This window comes from Hyla sarda, chromosome 3, assembly GCF_029499605.1.
Source record: "Hyla sarda isolate aHylSar1 chromosome 3, aHylSar1.hap1, whole genome shotgun sequence".
NCBI lineage: Eukaryota > Metazoa > Chordata > Amphibia > Anura > Hylidae > Hyla > Hyla sarda.
In genome coordinates this window covers 397,841,065-397,868,152 of record NC_079191.1, presented here as the reverse complement: position 1 = coordinate 397,868,152, position 27,088 = coordinate 397,841,065, and the positions used below count along the sequence as shown (strand labels likewise).

Genomic DNA, 27,088 nt, shown 5'->3' with positions numbered 1-27,088 from the left:
AAAACAAAAATAACAAATATTTACATGCTTTCAGGCATCAGTTTCAGCTCATTGTGGATTGCCTTCAGCTCTTGCACTGCCTTTTTCTGCTTCTCCTTGAGCTTCTCAATGTTTGCTTGCTGACGCAGCTGCTGCTGTCCAATTTTACGTTGCTGGCTCTCTATACAAGCCATCCCCTTCTCATTCTCCCGCTGCAGCTCCTCAAGTTTATTTGCAATTTCAAGAGAACTGTTAGGATTTAAAAAAATAAAAATAAAATTACTTTCAATTCAGATTAAGATGTAATTAGTGCATTGTGTGGAATATTTTTTAACCCCTTAAGGACTTTGGACATAAATGTACGTCCTGGTGTGATGGTACTTAAAGCAGCAGAACGTACATGACTATGAGCACCAGATCGGTGCTCGCTTCATGCACGATGGGTCGCGGCTGCTATCAGCAGCCAGGGACCGGCTGGTAAAGGCAGATATCAGTGATCGCGCTGATATCAGCCATTAACCCCTCAGATTCCGTGATCAATACAGATCATAGCAACTGCGGGTGTGAGGAACTTTAAAGGGGCGATCCGATCACCCGCAGCACTGCTGCGGTGATCAGGTCACCCGAGGTGGCAGGCAGAGGTCTCCTTACCTGCATCCCACTGCCATCTTGGGGTCTTCTGCTCTGGTATGCAATTGAGCAGACCAGAGCAGTAGATTCCAGATTTTACTGTATAGTGCTATGCCTATACCTGTGCCCATCCTCTCCTGTCTCCACTACCACATTTCCCACCCACATCAGGTGGTGTTGCTGGACCAGGTTCCTGATGGGAGGGTCCTGCCTGCTCTCCGTCTCCGTCATCCTCCTCCTCCTCTCCCGACATTACCACCACCTCCATCTCGTCGTTGGCTGCTCTCCTCTGCCGTTGTATGGCAAGTGGAAGTTGAGCCTCTGTAATCACACAATGTTCAGAATGTAGATAAACAACTTTAACAATAGACTTTTTTATGAGCAAAACATTTCCCTTCTTAATGGATGATCGGACTGTGGTGCATGTGTTGCTGACATTGATTTCATTCTGAATCCCTAGCTAACCATATAGTAGTCACAGAATGTTGATATCATATTTTTTCCATGTATACAGAATTTGGAGTGCTGCGCTATTGTTTTCTATTTTCATAACTGTATATATACATTACAGTATTGTCGAGAGAAACAAAAATAACGTAAGCATTGTACCTGGGCAATGTTGGTTCCGGATCCTTTTGATCCGATCAATGTTGCGTCTCTTCAGTTCTGACCATCTTTCACAATGGTCAGATGGGTAATATTTTGATGAAATTTCCTCTTGAGCTCCTTTTGGACCTCATTAACAATGACCTGCTTCTCTGCCTGGACCGGATCTGGTTGTAGCCTCTCTCCAAAAAGTGCTGCAGGATAAAGATGCAAGTATATAATTACAATTTTGTTTAATGCAAGTACTGAAAAGTATTTCCTCAACAAAAACATCTAAAAGAATTTAAGTCTTTAAAGGGGGCCCTGGTATAAGTGTCATCTAGTGTCATCTGACAGTAGCAGGCCCCCCTTTATATGACAGTAGCAGGCCCCCCCTTTATATGACACAAGCAGTTCCCTTCTTTATATGACAGTAGCAGGTGCCCCCTTTATATGACAGTAGCAGGTCCCCCTTTATATGACAGTAGCAGCCCCCCCTTTATATGACACAAGCAGGTCCCTTCTTTATATGACAGTAGCAGGTCCCCCTTTATGTGACAGTAGCAGGTTCCCCCTTTATATGACAGTAGCAGGTCCCCCTTTATATGGCAGTAGCAGGTCCCCCCATTTTATGACTGTAGCAGGTACCCCCTTTATATGACATGAGCAGGTCCCCCCTTTTATATGTCTGTAGCAGTTACCCCCTTTATATGACAGTAACAGGTCCCCCCCTTTATATAACAGTAGCAGGTACCCCCTTTATATGACAGTAGCAAATACTTACAATGATCAGTTCTTCCTCCTCCTCACAAAAACTGCAGGGACCCATCTCTTCCACTGTTTTCTTCCTGGCTATTTTCGCATGTAAGAAACAGAACAAAATCACTAATGCATAACGCATATGCAACTACGCAACGAATATGTGCATTCGTGATTACGCAAAAATACAACGAAAACGCAAATACACAACATAACGAATATGCAAAATTTCTCCATATATTCACGAAATATTGCGAATTCGAATATGGCCAATGCTGCTCATCACTATTGCACATGATACACCTTGTTTATGTTTTTGTCTTCATGATAACCAATATAAAGAGGAGTATTGCCTACTACAGCAGGTCCAGTATGTCTTGTTACAACATTTTACTTTATAAACTTGACTTTGAAGGAACACTTCTGGCAAAACTGACACGGTGATATGTCTATTGAAGGTGCACTGCGGTGGCGCTACCTTCAGACTTTTATTTTATTGACACATCATAAACAAAAAACAATAAAAGATTTACATCTGGCAAGATGCACTTCGGGAGCTAGTACTCCCTTTTTAAATTGCACTGAAAGCTTATCAGGTACAAGTTAAAGGTTTAAATTGCAGAGTAAAATGCTCCAAGATAAGGTCAAAGGGCTGGGGGCAGGACATAATTTGGATAAGTGACATACAAATAAAAATTCAAAGGTTACAGAAAGGAATATAATCACATTAGAAAATCCCCAAAAATTTATAAAAAATTGTAAACATGAAATGAAAATATGAAAAAGGAAATATGAAAAAAGGTGGCAGAATGGCTAAAATGAAAGAGAGGCTAGTGTAGTAATGAAGTAAGGCTTGGAAATTAAACAAATAGTAAAAGTGTAATCCAATTAACAGACACTCCATATTTCATTAATAAAAAAGGATTGGTCCAATCAGAAAAGGGTAAACAGAAGCGTCATCTGTTGCTGGATGCTCGAGAGAAGGAAAGACTGTCAAACTGAAATGGTGTTCACGTGACTCATTAGAGCCAATCAGGATGTAGCTGCTGTAGCTATCATTAAAAAAGGATCATGGTGGATTGCCATATTGGGAAACATACTGAGAGTTAGGAATGATGATGAGTGATGATCAGGTGAGTGATTTGGACCAATCACAACACAAGCATAAGAAAGCATAGAGAAATGTAGTTTAAAATAACTGGATTTAGATAAAACAACGAGGAAAGGAATATAAAAATAGTCCATAAGCTAAGTTAAAGGACTGATCATTGAAATAAATACATAGTAATAGACCGAAATAAAAAAAAAATCGGACATCGGTGAACATGAGGACAATCCAGGTAGGTAAGTAAAATAGTTTACTTTTCATTATGTTTACTATTTATGGGATCTTCTAAAGTTATTTTATTCCTTTCTGTATGCTTTGAATTATATATTTGTATATGTCACTCATCCAAATCATGTCCTGCCCCTGGCCTTTTAACCTTACCTTGGCACCTTTTACTTTGCTTTTTAAACCTGTAACATGTACCTGTAAGTCAGATAAGCTTTCACTGCAATTGAAAAAAGGAGTAATAGCACCCTAAACGCATCTTGCCGGATGTACACTTTTTATTGTTTTTTTATATGATGTGTCAATAAAATTCGATGATACTCCTAATCTTCAGGTCTGATCTGTGAATGTAGCACTACAGCAGTGCTTTTTTTCTGCTAAGAACCATTGCTACTATACAGGATATAGTACTGCATACCACTGCCGGCTAGCAACCTAGGATCACCACTGTACCCCTGATACATAGGTGAGAGGCCTTACATAAGGGGGTCTCAAAGGAACACCTTTTCCCACAGAATTACGCGAGGCGCCGTAACCCCCTTTTTTTCTTCCTTTCTTCTTTACATATGTCTAGTGAAGGGAATGGGGGGGAGGGATATGACAAAAGGATAGGGATTTTTAGAGCAGTCTGAAACCCTGCAGGCTTGGACTGTCCTTGATGATACCCCAAAGGGGCCCAGAGCTATAGTGGGCCCCCTCTTGTGTCTAGTTTTTTAACAGAGACACAAACATTGTTACGGGACATGGCAAGTGGTGGATCCTCTGGGCCTGTGTGGATGATGATGTGAGCCATGCCAGGGAGTGGAGTCTGAGGTCTACCCCTGGCACGACTCTTCCACACAGGTAGCTGGGAGGTGGCGTAGCACAGAAGGAGACTGGCAGGACATGGCAAGATGGCAGAAGGTCAGGGCAGGTAACACAGGTGCTGGGTAGGTAAGGTAGCAAGGAACAGGTACCCAGTAACAGTGACACAGGACATTCACAATGGCAATAGACAACCAAAGATCCGGCAGGGAACCAAGGGAGGAGCTGATATTTAAGGACCAGGGTGCAGGTGTAGACACTTGATTAAATGAGCACTGGCCCTTTAGGAGTGAGAGCTCTCGTGTGCACGCGCCCTAGGAGGTGGAGGCACGTGCGCCAGGGCTGTGAGGACACGGAGAGGCGGAAGATGAGGGAGGTGAGTGACGGGCTGGGATTCGCATGCGGGAGCATCCCGCGATGTGAATCCCAGCCCCGCTGGAAGTGGGGATATGAGCAAAGAGTGCTCACGGCCGGCGTGTCCGGCCGAAGCGCAGGCGTTACAGTAACCCCCCCTTTGGTCTCCCCCTCTTCTTTGGAATTAGGAGAGTTCCCTCATTACATGAGACCAGGGGGTTTCTGGAATGGGCAAAAGCTGTAAGGAACTTGCAGGCTTCTGTCGTGGAGTCTTCCGTCTTCTAAGGTGACCAACTGGCAAGGAAGAATGCCCCAAATTCAAGACTTTATGTATGAGTTTAACAGGCACACAAGGGGAACAAGACAGTGATCTTGGCAATATTGTCCCCAACAAGTGATTTCACCAGATTTCCAGTCGAGATGTGGAGAATGACGTTGAAACCAAGGAAGACCAAGAAGAAGCTCCGAAGTACAATGTGGTAGCACATAGAACTCAATTTTTTCCTTATGCAAATTTCCTACTTGCTTGTCGAGGGGTTCTGTGCGAAATTGCACCTTACAGTTCAGATTTTGCCCATTAACAGAAGAGGTGTAGAAGGGCTTGGCAAGATGCGTCACTAGAATATGGCGTTTATGAATCTGGGAGTCACCAATGAAGTTACGAGCGGAACCAGAGTCCAAAAGAGCAGAACCGATGAAAGACATCTTGTTAGAGAAAAATGCTTGAACCGGGGTGGTCAAGCGAGGAGAGGTAATATTAACATCTAGGGAAGCCACTCCTACTTGTCCAAGTTGACAGCATTCTCCCAGACACGGAGGACATGTAGAACAGTCTTTGAGAAAGTGCTCCCGACTGGCACAATATAGGCACAAATTCTCATTGCGTCAATGGGATTTTTCCTGCTGCGTTAAGTGAAAACAGTCCACTTCCATAGCCTCTTCGGTAAGAGGCAAAGTAGAGAGTAGGGGTGGATGTTGGAACACGGGAGCTAGATGGGGTAAATGCCGTGTTCGGGCAGGTGTTACAAACATTCACTGTGTCTCTGTGGCTGACTAGCTGTGCAAGTGGCAGAATGATACCCCGTGACAGCATAGTGGTGGATCCATTTTCTCCCTTCCTTGGCCCCCACCCTGAACTCCTCACAGTGAATCCTTAACATATCAGTCTGCAGTTTCTTGCAGCAGCCACCTTTTTTTTTACAACAGTGTACTACATTGCTTCCATAATATATTATTTGATCAAATGAAAGATGCCATACAAAGAGCAACTGGTCCAGCAAAAAACAAGCTCCCATTTGGCTCTGTCAAAGAAAATAAAAGAATTTACAAATAGAAGAAATCTATGGTTCTCGTGAATACAGCTTTAAATTTTATTGCTCCACAGTTGATACAACATATAAGAGGACAAGCAAAACACCTACTACATTTCCAAGATGCGGTTTTAAAGAAACATAAAAAAGTAATGGCTCAGAAAGGAAGAAAACAAATAAAATTGGCTGCAACATTAAAGGAGTATTCCAGGATTTTTTTTTTATGTGACTGTGCTACAGGGGCTGTATACTCGAGTATATGCAAAAAAAGGAAACAGAAAAGAGAGCGCACTAATGTGCCATGATTCTGTATGTATGAGAAATACACAGGTGAACAGAGACTGGTGCGCTCACCTGGGGGTGTTGTGTTACAGACACAACACCGTCGAAGGCTTGTATCCCAGATCCCTGGGAGGTAGTGGTGGAAGAGCTGCTGGGCACCCGTTCGTCTCGGGAACTGGTCCTGGACATCTGGTATAAGGAGAAGGAAAGTGGAATCCCGGTTCCACAAAGAAGCGGTGCTTGGTAGCGCTCGTTTCCAGCGAGAGGTGTAGAATTGTAATCCACGGACTCGGGTATGGCATAAAGAAAAGAGTCTTTATTCGCACATGCAGTAGCAAAGGGATAACGCGTTTCGAGGGGCGGAGACCCCCTCTTCGTCAGATCTGACGAAGAGGGGGTCTCCGCCCCTCGAAACGCGTTATCCCTTTGCTACTGCATGTGCGAATAAAGACTCTTTTCTTTATGCCACAGGGGCTGTATAGTTAGTGTAGTTCATAATATAGTGTCCGTACCTGTGTGTTATGGCAGTATTGCAATTCCTATGTGATCTTTGCCTGATGTTTATTTTTAACAGCAATCATAACAAGTGTAGTCTCAGCATTTCCCAGGTTGCAGTGCGGCCCCAGTCATTACATGGCTAGTTGTGTTTAAAGGAGCCTGTCCGCTTTAATGGTTGGGTGGGTTGTGGGGTTTGGGGTCAGAATATTTTCCACAGGGCTGCAGGGAATTATCCCAGGTGTGCTTCAAAAGGTGGGGTGGCTGATGTGTGGGAGGAAGAAAAGTGACCTCATACTTACAAGCAAGGGATCCTGGGACTTTTGCTTGGAGGGAGGTAACTCCAACAGGAAATAGTCATTTCACAAAAAGAAAGTAGCAGCGTTATGGTGGACTCACAACATAGCCATTTAGTACCAAGACAAACACGTTCCCTTCCTGAGCATGTCCATTACTGTCTGGCAGGTACGTACTAAAATCACCTTATGGTGGATAGCCCCTTATCACGCCTTCACACAACAGTATCACAAGGGCCTCTGATAATAAATGCACCATGACTTAATATGACATTGTGGAGATCCCATGGTCATTACCACTGGGCCCATTTGATCAACAATGATATGATTGTGTGTTTATGTACACAAGACCTAAAAATGATCATTGGCCCACAGAATCAATAAACCGATGGGCCCTCAGCATCCCGGTTCCACACTGAAGTCCTATTTTATGTTTCAACTCCTCACTCACTTTTACCAGGAATGTTTCTTAAAGGTACCAGATTTCTTGGACTATAAATTATGAGAAAGGAAAACACATATTCAAGTGTATCAAAAACAAAAAGCTATATTGTTCCATAAACCATTACTAAATATAACAATTAACAATTCTGACTATTTACAATATATAATTGTTATTGTTATCAAAAAACAATGAAAATAAAGTAAACAGTTTTCTTGCTTATATCATAAGAAAAGCATTCCAATTTTTTCTTACCTGTTCTTCCTCTTCACCTTCTTAGACCCACATCTTTCTATTTCTCCACTGATAGAGCTGTATGGGGGCTTTTTTTTATACAAGATAAGTTGTATTTTTTGTACTATCCTTTTTTTTACCCTTTAATGTATTAAAAACAGAAAAAGAAGTATTTGTAGAGCAAAATAGAAAACAAAATATGGTTAAATTACCAGTATTGAATTAATCTCCAATGTCAGTCATTACTGGCTGAAGAAACCATTGCTGGCACCTGCTGGTAATGGCGTGGGCTTAGGTACTAAGCCTCCACCATATTGCCTCACTTGACCCATGCCGCAAGTGTACATCATGCGCCAGGATGGGGTTAAAGTGTTGTTTGCTACAATTTCTTTTTGTCCCAGGCTGGGTTAATAATAAGCAGAAGCTGATACTCATGTGATCACTGCTGCTCAGCTCCCCCTGTTTTCCTCTTAGAAAATGCCCTCTCAGACAATCTCTGTTTGCAGCAGTGACCTGCCTCCGCCATTGGGCATTTCCTGTTAAAGAGAAAAGCAGGAAGCACTGAGCAGCTTGGGGCAATAAAACAAATAACTGTATACTTTATTTTAGCCTTAAAGGGGCTAGACATGTTATCCCCCATCCATTGGATAGGGGATAATATGTCCAATTGTGGGGTACGGCCGCTGGGGACCCCCACAATCTCCGCCGCGGCACCCCAGTCATCCGGTGCACTAAGCAAACTCCTCTCCGTGCCGGATGACTGGCGATCACAGCCATCATGCCCCCTCCATTCATGTCTATGGGAGGAGGCGTAACGGCTAGGAGCAAAGTTCCATATCAAACCTATCCTGCTCTGGACAGTTCCTGACACAGACAGAGGTGTCAGCAGGGAGCAATGTGGTCATACAGAAAATAAATTCAAAAGGAAAAGAACTTCCTCTGGAGCATACAGCAGCTGATAAGTACTGTAAGGATTAAGATTTTTAAATAAAAGTAATTTACATGTATAAATAAAAAGGAATTGTGCAGATCACAGTTTTCCAGACGAAGTATAGTGATTTACACCTACACCAGGTGTATGAATTACAATGGAAAAATAAAAAACACAATCACCATCTCAAGGCTAGTCACAGACAATCTGATACACGATGGACAAAAGGAATTGCATAGAATATGTGCTTTAATTTTTTATGAAAAATGTACAAAACTTTTTTAATAACAAAACAGATAAAAAATAACTATGAATAAAATAAATAAATGATAAAATTATGGAATCCACAAAAACATGCAATCAATAAGATAGTATATAGGATTGCTGCCAAACCTAATACCACAGGGCCCTTGTGGAAGGTATAGTGTCCCACACTGGGAGTAAATAGTACTTGCTAGTAATTCAATAGTCCTGCATCTGGTAAATCGGAATGATAGGAAAGTCAATATGCAATACACAATGGTGTCTCCCAGTCCAAATGGATAAATATATTTACCGGCTGATGGTGTTACCTGCGGTATATTTTCAGGTCCGCTTGCAGAACGGTGGTACTCAGTGTCGGGGCGCTGGCATGCGTCCCCGTGGCTGGTCTGCCTGCCACAGACCCATGATTTACCGCTGAGATGGTAATTGCAGAGCGACAACTTTCCAATGTTCTGGCGTGAACTTCGTGTGAATCGATGGCGTCTGACGTCAGAGACACGTGGTTGGTGATGATAGCAAGCTGTCGGGATGAGTTGCCGAGCAAGGCAGAGACAATGGGCTGTAGACTGGGAGACTGCATATGTTGCAAGCAGTGATGGCTGGATATTTTGTATGACCCAGGTGGATAATTTAGTGCAGATTGGTACACTATTGGCAGTGCGTTTGTGGATGCGTTATTAGCACTCTAGACGCGTTTCAGGACTTTTAACCATTCAAAGTGGCCCTTTCTTCAGTAGAGGTGTCACACATGGTCGCTCGGCAACTCATCCCGACAGCTTGCTATCATCACCAGCCACGTGTCTCTGATGTCAGACGCCCTCGATTCACATGAAGTTCATGCCAGAACATTGGAAAGGTGTCGGTCTGCAATTACCATCTCAGCGGTAAATCACGGGTCTGTGGCAGGCAGACCAGCCGCGGGGACACATTCCAGCGCCCCGACACTGAGTACCACCGTTCTACAAGCGGACCTGAAAATATACCGCAGGTAACACCATCAGCCGGTAAATATATTTATCCATTTGGACTGCGAGACACCATTGTGTATTGCATATTGACTTTCCTATCAATCCGATTTACCAGATGCCGGACTATTGAATTACTAGCAATTACTATTTACTCCCAGTGTGGGACACTATACCTTCCACAAGGGCCCTGTGGTATTAGGTTTGGCAGCAATCCTATATACTATCTTATTGATTGCATGTTTTTGTGGATTCCATAATTTTATTATTCATTTATTTTATTCATAGTTATTTTTTATCTGTTTTGTTATTAAATAAATGTAAATTTTTCATCAAAAATTGAAGCACGTATTCTATCCAATTCCTTTTGTCCATCATGTATCAGATTGTCTGTGACTAGCCTTGAGGTGGTGATTGTGTTTTTTCTTAATTTACATATATGTTTAACTTTCTGGCACCAGTTGATTTTAAAGATAATGTTTTCCACTGGATTACCCCTTTAAGGAATACACTTTCTCATGAAACTTTTTCAACACAATATCTTAAAGGGGTTCTCCACTGCCCTGTCTTCCAGAGCTCCGCTCTCAGCGTCCGGACGTTTATTACTCCGGACGCTGCGTGCGGGCTTCCGTGTTCGAGTAATAAACTTCCGGACGCTGCGAGCGGAGCTCCGGAAGACAGGGCAGTGGAGAACCCCTTTAACATGCTGTCAGAAAATGCAAAAGGCTTCATAAACCTAAAGATCACTGGGTGAGATACATAAGAATGCACAAAGTTTACACTTAGTGATAGAGTGTCTGGAGATCATGTTGCTGTGAAAGGTTGGTAATCTCATGCCATGGTTTACCAAGTTTAGAGAAAAGTTAAGAAAGGACACACCTGTAGGTCAGCAAATTTAGTAATTTCCCAAAGTGAATCTTTAGTCTAACTATAGCTATGATCTTTATACATGATGTCATAGGTCTGACCCCTACAATTTGTAAACTGTAGTTATACTCCAAACAGCTAACAGAGCTTATTCATCCTCATGATCTCACATTAGCAATCGCCATAAAGTATGCTAAGGCTGCAAATTGGAATGCAGTATATGGGGGAACAAAATATGCATCATCCTTAATACTATCATCTAGGCTGTCAGTAAGAAGCACTGGGGTGTATTTGTCAAAATCTAATCAAGGCATAAGCAAGAAGCTAACTATTACTTGTATTATACTTATGCAGCACATTTACTTTTCCTATTGTTTAATCACTTTTTTGTTCTAATATATCTTGGCTATTGAATACAAAGGAGCCATAAATACCAATTCCAGAGCAGTTTGTCATGAAAAAAAAAGAGAACGTAATAAACAGTAAAGGTGAACAAGGGTCATGACATTATGATGGATGGAATATTTTTTTCCCAGATAATATAGATTCACTGACTGATTCTTCAGAATGAATCCCGAACACTTTCTGCGGTCTTCCACTTTGGTAATAAGTAGCCTTGAAGAGAGCATAAAATCTAAATGACATTGAATGTAATGAAATAACATGAAGTCTAGGGAAAAAGGATCATCTTGTAAACACCCAGCATTTATCTCTCTGGAATGTCTCTGTCCTTGTATGTCTCAACCACATTTTAGATATTTCAAGACTTCAGTGTGAGTCTCAGCCTCCCGGTTTGAATCTTGTTGAGTTTTTGATGTATCTTTCCCTTATGATTAATGGCGATAGGACCACTGTTTACCCTCAAAAGGAAATGGTAGAATTCAATTCTAAGAACGTTCGCCCACTTTTATCAATAACTCTATCCTCATTCCTTATTTCTTTCTTTTTACTGGAGATTCCTTCTTTTTTAACCTTATTTATATAACATATTTAATATATTCTAAAGTGTGTTATTGGTTATTAGGTTCCAAACATGTACTACTAACCAGACACCACTGTAGACTTCTAACCAAATCTCCATTTGTACAGGATGACATCTCACCATGGCAAAAAAGTTACATATTCTGTGATATTCATACGTGGTCCAAACACGTTATTTACCCAAGACCATCCTTCTTGTAGGCAACACATACCTCCCCCAACCCGATGCACAACTAGTGCAAATAGGTTTGTTCTTGGTTCTTAGTGTAGATCTTATGCATTTTTTTAGTTAATACTGATTTACTTTAGTTTATTTTGTTTCTATCAGTACTGTTAGTACTGGTGAATGCTTTGTACGTTTTTATCTTGTAACTGCCTACTTGTCAGGCTGTTCAGCTCTACCGTAAGTCCTAGGGGTATCGTAATACTGGCAACTACCGTAAGAATCGAGGAAAAATGCTACTTCTATATGTAAAGTCCAGTTTTGCTGTCTAGTGAACAGAGTTTGCAAGGTGATAAGCAACACTTTTGTAGATCCAGTTTGGTTGTGTTCACCCAGTGTTCAGAATAGCTATTTCACCGATCTATTTTCAAGCTATGCATTATCGTGGCACTGAAATTTTCATAATATGTTGATTTATCTATCTCATATTTATCTATCTGTTTATAATATGATGTTTGTGATTGTATTAGAATTTCCTTAGAGATGTGAATCCATAAATAGAATTAATATTTTGTTAGTATGCAGCAACTCAAGCCATTACATTCCTCCAGCAAATACAATCCCATATAAGCAGTCTTATAACTGTGCAAAAATCGGTTTATTGGAGAGTTATTCATCCAAGTGAAAACCATGAATTGTTGTGTAATCATAAGAATAAATATAACTGGCTCCCAACCACAGTCCCCAGATAGAATTTAATGCTTTGTGTAGACAGGTAGAGAAGTACTGGGGAATCCATAGTGAAGGGATCCCCTCCTATGAAGTCAGTATTCTTTAATATGGCAAAGCAACATAACATCTGCTGGAAAAAAAAACTATGGCACAGAGGCCAAGTTTCAAGAAGCTCCTTCAAAAAATTGTTTTTAGCAAAACGTGTGACATTAGCAATTTTTAATGCTGCAAACCGGAATACAGTATATGGCGGGAACAAAATATGCATCATCCTTAATGTCCCTGAGAGAAAGGAAATGCAACAGTTGCACATGCACTTTCCCATAATATTTCTTCCTAGGGCTAGTTAATAAATCTGTCACATTTTATGAAGAGTCGTATTGCATCGGTGCATACTGTACATAATGATAAAAGCCAAATATCACATATAAAATGCCAGCTCTTCTGCGACTTCTTCATAAGCAATGACATGAAAATAAACAACCTGGCATTCTCCGAGAAAGTTTAACAGGTTATTATAAACCTAACAGATGACAGGTAGTTACAGTACGTTATAACCTCTCGCATGATTTTTTTCAAGGGCCAACAGTGACCTTCCCTTAGTCATGTTCTATGTGAATCTCTGTAGACGTATCTGCAGCTGATATTGATATTTCAGAGGTTATTTTGTGGCATTCATTTTCTTTTTTCCTTTTTTATTATCTACCCTTTCATTTATGGTAGAAAAGAAACTGATGTAGGTGACAAATTAAAGTTAAAGGGGTACTCCCTGATAGAACTTTTCTGTCCAGAATGCCAGAATGTTGCCATTTAAAAAATAAACAAACTGGACTTACCTACCGCCGCCTCCCTGTTGCTGCCAGTACACTGCCTCTCATCTGCAGTCTAAATCTATTATCTTTCTATTAACTATCATATCATTTATAGGATTTTTTTTACTGTAAGTTTATTTACTGTCTCATATCTTAAAATCTGGAAAAAAAAGGAAAAGAAAATGTTATTATTAGAAATAAACCAGTGACCAAATAATTCCTTTTTTCTGACCAGAACACACTCAATATGAGGTCATTTTGCCCTTCCTCAACTAAACTGTAGAAAATAAAGTGATTTGTGTAGAGTGATGTGTGGGAAGAAGATGGGGGCAGATCCTTCTGCTCTATTTGATTTGTTGTTTTTAATATGGTAAATGCCTCCCCTAACAATCCTTTAATAATAAATGTTTCCTGTATTCTTTTCAATTTGCAGAATAGTGGTCCCAGATACTGGAAAATGGTCAAATATTGATGACCTATCGTAAACGGGTATTACCATAATAATAAGTACAGTAGGTTTCAACTGGTGCATTACGTGAAATTAAATACAAGCATTTCTAAAAAATGTACATTTCCCCATATGCCTGTCATGTATGGGCAGGGGACAGTGAAACCCTAACTCACCTACATCCACTGTCCCTATCTATTGCCTATCCACCATAAGTGACGGATCGACAACCACGATCACAAACCCTCCCTGCTAAGTGCTGGGACAGCATTGTCAAAATAATAAAATACAAAACATTCGGAGTCGGTGAACAACTGGAGGCACACAAAGTAACAGATATACACTAATACACACACAGTCAAATCGTAGTCAAACTAGCCAAGGTCAGTACCAGGAAATAGCGGAGTACAGGAACACAGAGCAAGAGAAGAGTCAAGGGAAATCAAAAGATCAATAAACAAGCAGGTATCCAGTAAGCAGGAGGTGTCAGCTAAGGTATAACCTTTCACAGATGCTGGACTGATCACTGCTCCTAGCTAATATAGGAAGGTGATCATGATAGGTAGTAGAGCTGAGAAACACACCCAGACGACTCAGATGAGCTCCAAGCAGCTCCAGCACAACTAGAGTCATTTAACTCTTTGTGTATGGCCAGAGCCAGATGTTAAAATGCCTTCGTCGTTTTGCCCTGGTGCCCTTGGATACCACTATCTTAGAGCATCCACTAAAAAGGTCAGTTTAATTTTATATTTCTACTGTACATGCAAGAAACGGGAATTGTGGGAAAGTGTGTGCTTTGTATGCAGGCAACTACAGGGTCACAGTTCAGAGCAGAAACAAGGAAGTGATCAGATCCATGGGGGAGAACAGCACATTTGTACCTCCATACAGTGAAGTGTGAGGCAGCGTGCTCCCCTACCTCGCTGTCTGCCAAATCTGACTCATTCACTACATTAGAGCCTGTGGTAAATGAGTCGGGTTTAAGTCACTGACAGGGAGTCAGGTGTACGCTCAGTGGGGTAACAATAAATTTGGGGGCCCCCCCTGCGAAACCTACTGTGGATGACCCTAAGGCCCTCCCCCACAAGGTATGCCGCACCCACACAATATAACTCACCCAATACCAAATTGCTCCACCCATACTGATATGCATTGCCCATAGGCATTTTATTTGGACGTATGAAGAGCATCTGTAAGTATTACTAATTTTTTATTTTTTTTTCACTGTAGTGTACAATATATAGAAAGGAGGTATGGAATAGCGCACAGTGTTAGGGACTTTCAAGTCTGTGGGTGCCAGTCCTCAAGCTTGACCAAGGCTATGTAACAAGTAGAAAGAAGATGGAAGATGGCCCTCCATTGATGTAGTGTCCAAAAAGCGTGAAGTTTTATCGACCCATCAATATACAAGGTGATGCTTGAGAAAGACCTTATTGTCAGGTCAAAATGTTGCATCACCTTGTATACTGATGGGCCAATAAAACTTCACGCTTTTTGGACACCACATCAATGGAGTGCCATCTTCCATCTTCTTTCTACTTGTTACATAGCCTTGGCCAAGCTTGAGGACTGGCAAAACAAAACCTCTACTCATGTAATCACCTTACTACTGGGGTGACACACTGTAACAAACCTCCTCCTTATCTAATCTCATTACTATTGGGGTGACACACTGTAACAAACCCTCTCCTCATGTAATCACCTTACTACTGGGGTGACACACTGTAACAAACCCCTCCTCATGTAATCTCCTTACTATTGGGGTGACACACTGTAAGGGTACGTTCAGACGAGCGGGTCTGCAGCATATTTTATGCTGCGGATCCGCCACTAAAGGACCACTACATGGTGCCTTTAGATGTGCCTGCTCAGAGCAGGAATACACCGATACAAGCAGACACACTGAAGCGATGTGCGCTGTACTCACACACATCACGGCCGCTCCCCCTGCTCCATGAGTTAGGCCGAGAACTGGCGCAATGTGCGAGTATACTGCGGATGCGTGCGGCGACTCGCACATCGCAGTGTGTCTGCACCATGTAGCGGTCCTTCAGTGGCGGATCTGCTCGTCTGAACGTACCCTTACAAACCCTCTCCTCATGTAGTATCATTACTGCTTTGTTGACACACTGTAACAAACCTCCTCCCAATGTAATTTCCTTACTGCTTTGGTGACACACTGTAACAAACCCTCTCCCCATGTAATATCCTTACTGCTTTGGTGACACACTGTAACAAACCCTCTCCCCATGTAATATCCTTACTGCTTTGGTGACACACTGTAACAAACCCTCTCCCCATGTAATATCCTTACTGCTTTGGTGACACAGTGTAACAAACCTCCTCCTCATGTAATCTCCTTACTGCTTTGGTGACACTGTGTAGCAAATCTCCTCCTCATGTAATCTCCTTTGGATGGGGGGGGGGGGGGGGGGGCATGGCGTGAAGGGGGGTTTGAGAACAAAAAAAAAAATAGATCGAGTTTGTGTCTCAAAAGTTGAAGGTGAGCACTCTAAGGTAATTATTGCACCTTGTTCTGGAGATTGCGAGTAGAGATGGGTGAATCGAAGTCAAATTCGTTGCGAATTTCATGAAAGATTTGATTCTGAAGGAATCCGAATTTCTTTGTGCTTTGTGCTAACGAACCGCTTCATTCGCTACATTTTGTGCGGGCCGGGGGGCTAAACTGGCAGCTACACGTGTGAGGACATGGGGCAAGGCCGTCTGGGAAGGCAGGAAGGCGGGATCACCCTGAATCACATGGCAGCAGGCAGCCTATCAGCAGCCAGCAAGCCCTGTGATGTCACAGTCCTTTATAATCGGCAGCAATTTACGTTTTGCTGAGAGAGCAGAGACTGTGGGGTTTATTTACTAACGTGATCCCGACTCTTTTTTGTCAGGTTTTGCGCCCAAATTGTGTTGCACGTCCCTTGCGACACAATTTGCGACCAAAATAAAACAAAACCCTGCATTTTACAAGAAAAACCCGAAAAGGGGGCGTGATCACATGGTAAATGGGCGTGGTCCTGGAAAAGGGGCGTAGCCCCGACAGTTTTGAAAAATCCCAACATATTTACTATGGTTTCCACAGAAAATGTGTTGGATTTGAGCTGAGGAAAACCCGACAGATCAGAACAGTTGTACAAAAAGCAAAACGTAGGGAAAAGTGTAAAATGTAGGGAAACCTTAGTAAATACCTTGGGAAATTACCAGTCGGAAATCAAAACTCACAAAGAAACCTACACTCCACTGTTAGTAAATAAACCCCATTGAGTGTTCTGCAAGTTTCTGTTGCAGCGGTATAGGGGCGTATTTCTCTATGAAAAGTAAAATATAGATGCGCTCTGCTGTTGTACATGTTTTCTTTTTCAAGCGTATAGTGGCCTGTTAGTGTAAAAGCAGGGATCTATATACACACATTGGTCCTTATTTACTAAAAGTGTTGTGTAGGTTTGTGTAGGGTTTTAATTCGCTACAATTTATTTTCCATGGTATTTACTAAGGTTTCCCTACATTTTCCACTTTCCCTACATTTTGCTTTTTTTTTTTACACATGCTCTGATCTGTAAGGTTTTCCTCAGCTCAAATCCACCACATTTCATGTGGAAACCTTAGTAAATATGTTGTTTTTTTGTGGAAATGTCAGGAAAACGCCCCTTTTCAGAGACCACACCCCTTTCGGGTTTTCTTAGCAAAATGGAAAGTTAGTCGGGGTTTATTCAATTCTGGAACAAATTCTGGCGCAGAATTTCTGGCGCAATGCGACAGAATCTGGCGCCCTCTGGAATTACCACAAGAAACCAAGGAAACAGGTGGGAGCGATAAAAATAAACCATAACTGACTGAATGACACATTCGCAGTTTCATACGCAGTTTCACAGTACCAACCGTGTTTACTTACACGTATCATGGCTTAATATTTTAGACAAGCATATGATACTGGCAGGATCTACCCAGTGGCCCTCCCGGGTCAGTCCTGCACCACTGAGAGGGAGGACAAACTGACACACTACTCGGTCATTGTGCCGCTCTGCTGCCTACATTGGCTGCCGCCACCTCCAGACTAGGGATCGACCGATATCGTTTTTTTAGGGCCGATACGATAATCGGTGCAGGTTAGGGCCGATAGCCGATAACTTATACCGATATTCCGTTATAAGTTATCGGCTATTTAACCCCCTGGGACACCGCTGCAGATCATTGATTTAAAGCGGGCGCTTTAAATCAATGATCTGCAGTGGCTTTTGCGGGGCCATAGGCCGGAGAAGATGACCGCCGGAGAAGAAGGACAGCCCGGACCGGACCACCCTCCACCCGCTTCTCTCCCCTACCTGCCAGGGTGCTCCGGGCCATCCATCCATCGTTCATGTAGTGTCCGGGGGCGTTCCGGGTGGAGGGTGGTCCGGTCCGGGCTGTCCTTCTTCTCCGGCGGTCATCTTCTCCACTCCGGGCAGGCTCCGGCCTAGTACGCTGCATAGACGTCACTGCGCAGTGACGCCCGTGCGCAGCAACGCACCTGACGTCACGGCGTAGCGGCGTCTATGCAGCGTACTAGGCCGGAGCCTGCCCGGAGTGGAGAAGAAGACCGTGGGAGAAGAAGGACAGCTCGGACCGGACCACCCTCCACCCGGAACGCCCCCGGACACTACATGAAGGAAGGATGGCCTGGACCACCCCCATTACGGGTAAGTTTAACTTTTTTATGGACTCGGAGGGTGGGGGAGGGGCCCGACCGGTATAGCGGTATGGGAAAAAATCCATACCGGTATACCGCCTAGCATCACGGTGGGGGGTGCGACGCGGTGCGGTGGGTCGGGGGTGCGGTGCGGCGGGTCAAGGGGGTGGCGGTCGCGGTGCGGGGGGCATTATCGGCTTATCGGCAAGATAATTGCCGATACCGATAATGCCCAAAATCGTGATTATCGGCCATACCGATAATCGGTCGATCCCTACTCCAGACTGTGTCATTGTGCCACCATATGATCTCATACTGCTTCTGGCACATTAAACTCATTAATCTCTTTAAACTCTTCAACTGACATCTCAAACATCTCTTTCATGTCTTCAATTTTGACGCCAAATGGTCTCCCGAAGCTCTGGGGAAGCTCTCTCATTGTGTCGCTCTGCAGCAGTTATTCTAATAGCGATGCCTGTAATCTGCAGGTCATACTGAATAACAGTATTATTTCACTGCCCCAGCATACTCCCTATGCGTGTTACGGCAAGGCAAAGTGTTTTCCACCCCTATTGAGGCTCTCTGTAGCCCCGAAATAGCAGTTTTTGATGGCGATTCACCCCTAATATTTTCGGATCGAACCAAATGTTTTCAAAAAATTTGGCAAATCAGCCGAATCTAATTTTTTTAAAGTTTGCCCATCTCTAAATGCGAAGGACCCCCCCCCCCCCGCTCCGGATCAGACACCTATGCCCTGTCCTGTGAACAGGAGATATGTTTTGCATAACCAAAGTACCTCTTTCACCCTTGCCAAATATACCTCAGTGTTGTAATGCAGATATGTAATGCAGGAAATAGATAAGTATGCATCGTTAACCCACAGTAATGACACGTAGGGCCTGAGAAGAATTCTGCTTGGAAATTGTGGTGCAGCAGAGTCCCATTGCTGACAATGGGATTCCGCTGCACAGTGTACACTACGGAAATTCATCGACGGAGCTTTCCCACAATGAAATTTCTCCTCTGCAAGGATAAGCATATACATTCTTTGCCATCTATGGAGATCAGCAATGCCAGCGCAGTCCATACAGCTGCAATAATACTTTGTATGTATAATGGAGAAATTATGTAGCTAAACTAAATGTAAGAAAAAATGTAACAAATTATCTAACACTGTTCATTTCTAAACAAAAAAATGTATCTTAAAAAACATAAATGACTCGAAAGTTTATGCAGGAAGAATATTACATATGAATTTACATAATGTTTGCAACTTTTTGGCACGCTTTATAGGAAGAAGGCAAGCTCTTAAGAGAGACTAACAGTCCCTGCAAAGTATTAAACTCTTTGAAGCCATTACACAAATCTAAATGATTCCCGGTGATTGATGTTCGGAGATATTAATTCTAGTACTTACTAGATCTCTCCCCATCAAGTTCTGTGCTTGTTGGTGATTTAGGGTTTCAGCACAATGATAATAATGAATAAAATACTAAATATATCTTTCTTGTCTTCAAATGTAAAATACTACCAAATATTTGGCTGCCTTACTCATTTTTCAAGCTGTTTCTTTTGAATAAGAACATTGTTTTGCAATTTTTTTTTCCTTTTGGCTACCTTTATTCATTTTTGTTTAATTGAAAATAAATAAATAATAAAAAATAGGAAAGTGGTGCAGTTGCTCGTAGAAACCAATCAGGTTACAATTTTTAAATGGCCTCTAATAAAAGAAGCCATCTGATTGGTTGCTATATACAACTGCACCACTTTTCTTCTACACAGAATTTGATAGGTCTCCCCCATGGTGTCTTCCAAAAATATCTAATTATCACTAACATGGGAGTATATTTACTCAGACCAATGTTCTAAGTCAGTGTTTCCCAACTAGTATCAGCATTAGAGATGTGGATGCTACCCCTCTGAGCCATTTCAATTTCCCCTCCCCTCATCATCCATTGTGCCATTTCAATCCCTCCCTTTATCATCCTCTGTCCCCCTCCATCTGATCTCCTGCAATGCCCTTGCATTTCTCACCTGGCCTGCTGATCTTGAACTGGCAGCTGTCCATGTCCATCAACTGGCTCTAGAAAGTTAAACAGATTTGTAAATTACTTCTATTAAAAAATCTTAATCATTTCAGTACATATGAGCTACTGAAGTTGAGTTGTTCTTTTCTGTCTTAAGTGCTCTCTGATGACATGTGTCTTGGGAACTGTCCAGAGTAGAAGCAAATCCCCATAGCAAACCTCTTCTACTCTGTGCAGTTCCCGAGACAAGCAGAGATGTCAGCAGAGAGCACTGTTGCCAGACAGAAGAGAACAACTCAACTTCAGCAGCTGATAATTTTTAGAAGGATTAAATGGGCACTGTCACCAACTTTTATTTTTGATATGTTGTAGTACTTATGTACTACAACATATCTCTAATATAGTTTAATTCTTTATTTTTTATTAACAGTGTGTATTTTACGTTTGAAAACCGGCCACTAGGGGTCACCCTTCTAGTGGCCGGCTGCAGGCTGGTGTGACGTCACACCTGAATTCGGACTGATGCCGGCCGATTATCGGTCCTAATTCATTCATCCTGTGCCTGCTCCCTGCCTGTCAATCAGATAGGAGGGAGCGAGCGCTGAGAACAGAAGAAGCGCGCATCCCCGCTGCCTGGCATCGCACGCCGGCCCCGCCATCCCGTCACTGCTGTCCTGCACTTCTCATGCTGGCCCCGTCGCTGCACTGTACTGGTATGTCTGGGGGGGGGGGGATAGGAGCGGGTTGCGCGGCGGGGTTCAGGTAGCGGGGTTCAGGGGGGGGACGGGGTTTTCGGGTTGCGCCATGGCCACGTATTGTTTTTAACACAGGGTGCCTCCAGTTTTTCCCACACTACAACTCCCAGCATGCCCTGACAGCCAATAGATGTCAGGGTAAGCTGGGAGTTGTAGTGGTGAAACAGCTGGAGGCACACTGTATAGATGAACTAAGGGCGGAAGTGTCGGCCCCAGCAGGCATCAGTGACGTGGTGCCTGCTGGGGAAGTCTGCTTGGTAGTGAGCACAATACCAGGCAGACAAAACTGCATTTTTTATATAGAAAAAAAAATTAAGGCAGGGAGGGGGTTAGGGATAGATGGGAAATAGGCAGGGACAGAAAGGAAGAAAAAGGGATGTGGGAGCTACCCTTTAAGATTTTTTAATAGAAGTAATTTACAAATCTGTTTAACTTTCTGGAGCCAGTTGATATATATATATATATATATATATATATATATATATATATATATATGTTTTTTCCTACAATACCCCTTTAAATCAGTGAGCAGAGGTGGCTACTGCTGTGGGACCGGTCGGCCGTGACACACCTGGGGATTGCCACCAACACACTAGTGTATCATGTCCCCCATGTTTGGAAAGCTCTGCTCTAGGGGTTATTAGACAGAATATAGTCTACTAGTAAATATGTTTTGTCTATGTCCTGAACTTTTTTTTTTATATGCAGGCCTCAAAAAGCATTGCCTACTGTGTTTTTGAATACCACAAATTTTATTTTTTTTTAAAGTACACATTCAGGAAATAAGCCGAATGAATAGACTATGTTGGGTCTAGAAAAGTCAGCGGGCCTGCTGTGAGTATATTGGTATCCTGACTAATAACTTGGACATCGCACAGACACATGATGTGAATGGGGCCTAATAGAGGTTACTTATATTATTTCAACATCCAGCTTTCCTTTTTATGAAGAAATGCTCTAAATCCTATACGTATAAATGAGTGTAACCTGACTTCTGAGAAGTCTTTTGATTTCTCAGTATAGCTGTGTTACTGTACTTATATCACTTACTAACCCAGGGCTGTGGGGTGGCTGTCTAACAATCCCGCAGCCAGACTGGCACGCTTTGTGTGCGCTCTGCATGTGATATGTACTTTTCACAGTTGCGATTCAGTTTTTTTGCACCGCTAACAGCTTTTACTTTGTTGCAGCCTCTAGCTATGTTGCTAAAAGGTACTTTTCTTTTCATGAAAGTAAACTCATCTGCTTTACCACCCTAATGAAAAGTCCTAATGCTGCCGACTCACCTGTAGGATCGCATTGTTTGCAAGGAGACTCAGCGGTTTTGCCGTGTGAACAGAAATACTGTAAAAGGGAACGTGAATAAATTGTATTTTTCTCCGAGAGAGCTGGATTTATAAAGCGGGTGCATACAGTTCAATAGAATACGTTAGCAGATATACAATGCATTCGAAAAGTTTTCAGACCCTTTAACGTTTTCACATTTTGTTATGTTGCGGCCTGCAAAAGTAAAAAAAAAAAAAAATGGATCTGGAGAAGGGGAAAAACATTTCTACTGCACTGAAAGTTCCCAAGAGCACAATGGCCTCCAAAATTCTTACATTGAATACATTTTTTTTTCTAAACTTTATTTAACTTTATTATATAAAGAAAATATTTTAAACATGCTCCTGACTAGAGATGAGCGAGTAAATTCGATTCGTCCCGAATTTACTGTAAGTTCGCTCATCTCTATTCGTGACGAATCGAATTTACTGTAAGTTCGCTCATCTCTACTCCTGACAAAGGAGCAAATACAAAAAGGCAACAAAAAGTAAATACAGTCCATCAAGTACTTTCCCTATACCAAAAAGGATTACCGTATATACTCGAGTATAAGCAAAGTTTTTCAGCACGATTTTTTGTGCTGAAAACGCCCCCCTCGGCTTATACTCGAGTGAACTATCCGCCTGTCAATCCCTTTCTGTGCTCTTCAACCTGCGGACCTCCAGATGTTGCAAAACTACAACTCCCAGCATGCCCGGACAGCCATCGGCTGTCCGGGCATGCTGGGAGTTGTAGTTTTGAAACATCTGGAGGTCCGCAGGTTGAAGATCACTGCGGCCTTCGTCATCATCCAGACCCCCCCCCCCCCCCCTTTTAGTTTTCTACTCGGTGAGGGTGAGCTGGTCCGGGCCATTTATGCGGCAGGGACCGTCCGGTGGGGAGGGTTAGTCGTTCTGGGCTGGTTTATACTCGAGTATATACGGTTTATACTCGAGTGTATACGGTACAGAAAATGGTACCAAACATTCAGCAAATCATTAAAAAATAATCACCAGAGGATAAGGAAGGTGACGCTACCATAGAAAGTTATTGAGCATAACTAAATAAAATTAGCCCACTGAAAACACTGGTCAATATGACTTTTTGAAGCACGCACACGCTTAGCTATTAAAGGGGTTATCCAGGAAAAAAACTTTTATATATCATCTGGCTCCAGAAAGTTAAACAGATTTGTAAATTACTTCTATTAAAAAATATTAATCCTTTCAGTACTTATGAGCTGCTGAGGTTGAGTTGTTCTTTTCTGTCCAAGTGCTCTCTGATGACACCTGTCTCGGGAACTGTCCAGAAGAGAAGCAAATCCCTATAGCAAACCTCTTCTACTCTGTGCAGTTCCTGAGACAAGCAGAGGTGTCAGCAGAGAGCACTGTTGCCAGACAGAAAAGAACAACTCCACTTTAGCAGCTGATAGTTATTGAAAGGATTAAGATTTTTTAACCGAAGTACTTTACACATCTGTTTAACTTTCTGTAGCCAGTTGATACATAAAAAAAAAAGTTTTTCCCTGGAATACCCCTTTAAGCCTTCCATAGTAAGGTTGTGGCGAGCTGTAGCTCTAATGGCAGGAAGGCCGCATAGCCCCTCCCATAGACATGAATGGAGGGGGTGTGGTGTGACGTCACGTGCCCCGTCTCCGATGCCCGGCGGTTTCCGAAACTTCAGATGCAGCTACGCATAGAATGCGGGTTGCTGCAGGGAGATTGCGGCGGGCCCCCCGCGATCAGACATCTTATCCCCTATCCTTTTGATAGGGGATAAGATGTTTTTGCCCGGAATACCCCTTTAACACCTTCAGGACGAAGGGAGTACCTGTCGCCCCTCGCCCGGTCCTTAAAACGTCGTGACCCCGCATCACACCGGGTCGGTCCCGGCTGCTAACGATAGCCGGGACCCTGGGCTTATAGCGTGCGGCACCGATCGTTGTGCCGTGCGCTATTAACCCTTTAGATGCGGCGATCAAAGTTGATCACCACATATAAAAATGAAAGTAAAAGCTCCCCGAAATCGCGATGTCCCGATCAGCTAGGACGCGAGTGGAGACCCCCTTACCTTGCTCTGTCACGTCCGATCGGCGTTTGATTGCTCCAAGCCTGAGCTACAGGCTTGAGCAATCGAGCCCCTATCTCGCTGATCCATGCAAAGCTATGGATTTGCAGGGATCAGGGTAAAAGATCAGTGTGTGCAGTGTTATAGGTCCCTATGGGAGCTATAACACTGCAAAAAAAAAAGTGAATAAAGATCATATAACCCCTTCCCTAATAAAAGTTTGAATCACTCCCCTTTTCCCATAAAAAAAAAAAACTGTGTAAATAAAAATAAACATATGTGGTATCCCCGCGTGCGTAAATGTCAGAACTATAAAAATATATTGTTAATAAAACCGCACGGTCAATAGCGTACGCGCAAAAATATTCAAAAGTCCAAAATAGCGTATTTTTGGTCACTTTTTATATCATGAAAAAATTTATAAAAAGTGATCAAAAAGTCCGATCAATACAAAAATGGTTCCGATAAAAACTTCAGAACACGGCGCAAAAAATGAGCCACCATACCGGTCCGTAAGCGGAAAAATAAAAACGTTATAGGGGTTAGAAGATGAGAATTTTTAACATATAAATTTTCCTGCATGTAGTTAGGATTTTTTCCGAAGTACGACAATATCCAACCTATATAAGTAGGGGATCATTTTAACTGTATGGACCTACAGAATAAAGATTAGGTGTTATTTTTACCGAAAAATCCACTGCGTAGAAAGGGAAGCCCCCAAGTTACAAAATGAAATTTTTTCTTCAATTTTGTCTCACAATCAATTTTTTGGGGGGTAAAATGACTAATGTCACTGCAAAGTAGAATTGTGGCGCAAAAAATAAGCCATCATATGGGATTTTATGTACAAAATTTAAAGAGTTATGATTTTTAGAAGGTGATGAGGAAAAAAAGAAAATGCAAAAACGGAAAAACCCTGCGTCCTTAAGTGGTTAATGCTAACCCAAAGAGGACATATGCACGCACACGTCCACCAAACGTGCATCAGTGTGCCTTCTGTATTCTGGCATCTTCAACATTGAGGAGATGAATAAGGATAAATTACAGGGCCCTCTTTAACACAGGGCAAAATGGGCAGCTGCCCTGGGCCCTATCATTCCTGGGGGCGCAAAGCAGCTAGCCACCGCCGGTCCGCTCCGCTGCAGCCTGGGCCTATTCTTCCTATAGTGCACTTTTCATGGGGGCACCACTCCTGCCCGCTGGACACCCCGCCCATGACTGGTACCGCGGTGGCTTCAGGACTGTGCGCATCATTATAAGTCACCATAGTCACAGATCCTCATACAGCCGGGACTGCCATGAGTGGAGCCCGGGGAAGGTGAATATACCTGCTCTGTTGTGACTGCCTCCGTATAGCAGTGTTTCCCAAGCAGTGTGCATCCAGCTGTTGAAAACCACAGCTCCCAGTATGCCCAGATAGCCAAAAGCTGACTGGACATGCTGGGAGTTGTAGTTTTGCTGTTTCTGTACACACAGCGATCTCAACCTCCAGCTCAGCTCCTCCCCTGCTGGTCATGTGATCACAGACTCATACAGAGGCCTGCTGGGGTCAGAGGAAGGACCAGAGTGCAGGGGAACAGTGGATGATGGCATGACAGGCAGGTTACATAGGTAACACCATAAATACTGTGCCCTGACCCCTGCCAATCCTCACCCCCCCCCCCCCCCCATTGTGAGCTCTAACCCTGTACTGTTCTATAGTTGTGTATTAACCCTGTTATGTGTATATCCCTCTACTATCACATTGGTGTGTTTTATCCTGTACTGTGACAGCACTGTGTGTATTATCCCTGTACTGTGATATCATTGTGTGCATTATCCCTGTACTGTGACATCACTGTGTGTATTATCCCTTTACTGTGACATGACTGTGTGTGTATTAACCCTTTACTGTGACATTACTGTGTGTATTATCCCTTTACTGTGACATCACTGTGTATTATCCCTGTACTGTGACATCACTGTGTATTATCCCTGTACTATGACATCACTGTGTATTATCCCTGTACTGTGACATCACTGTGTATTATCCCTGTACTGTGACATCACTGTGTATTATCCCTTTACTGTGACATCACTGTGTGTATTATCCCTATACTGTGACATCACTGTGTATATCATCCCTGTACTGTGACATCACTGTGTGTATTATCCCTGTACTGTGACATCACTGTGTATTATCCCTATACTGTGACATCACTGTGTATATTATCACTGTACTGTGACATCACTGTGTATTATCCCTGTACTGTGATATCACTGTGTATATTATCCCTGTACTGTGACATCACTGTGTATATTATCCCTGTACTGTGACATCACTGTGTATTATCCCTGTACTGTGACATCACTGTGTGTATTATCCCTATACTGTGACATCACTGTGTATATTATCACTGTACTGTGACATCACTGTGTATATTATCCCTGTACTGTGATATCACTGTGTATTATCCTGTACTGTGACATCACTGTGTACATTATCCCTGTACTGTGACATCACTGTGTATTATCCCTTTACTGTGACATCACTGTGTATATTATCCCTGTACTGTGACATCACTGTGTATATTATCCCTGTACTGTGACATCA

At 42.7% G+C, this 27,088-nt stretch overlaps 1 long non-coding RNA gene across 2 annotated transcripts; it reads right to left on the bottom strand.

Moving 5' to 3' along the window:
- On the bottom strand, window positions 1-25,960 carry LOC130360850 (uncharacterized). 2 transcript variants are annotated; one of them, XR_008890832.1, is made up of 8 exons: window positions 25,824-25,956; window positions 22,410-22,623; window positions 20,376-20,424; window positions 13,243-13,378; window positions 1,979-2,046; window positions 1,219-1,409; window positions 776-930; window positions 1-228 (listed from the first exon to the last, which is right to left on the bottom strand). It is a non-coding gene; the product is annotated as an uncharacterized LOC130360850 (long non-coding RNA). The 2 variants fall into 2 exon arrangements; XR_008890833.1 differs by having other exon boundaries at window positions 4-228; window positions 22,410-22,467; window positions 25,824-25,960.
- Window positions 25,961-27,088: the final 1,128 nt, after the last annotated feature.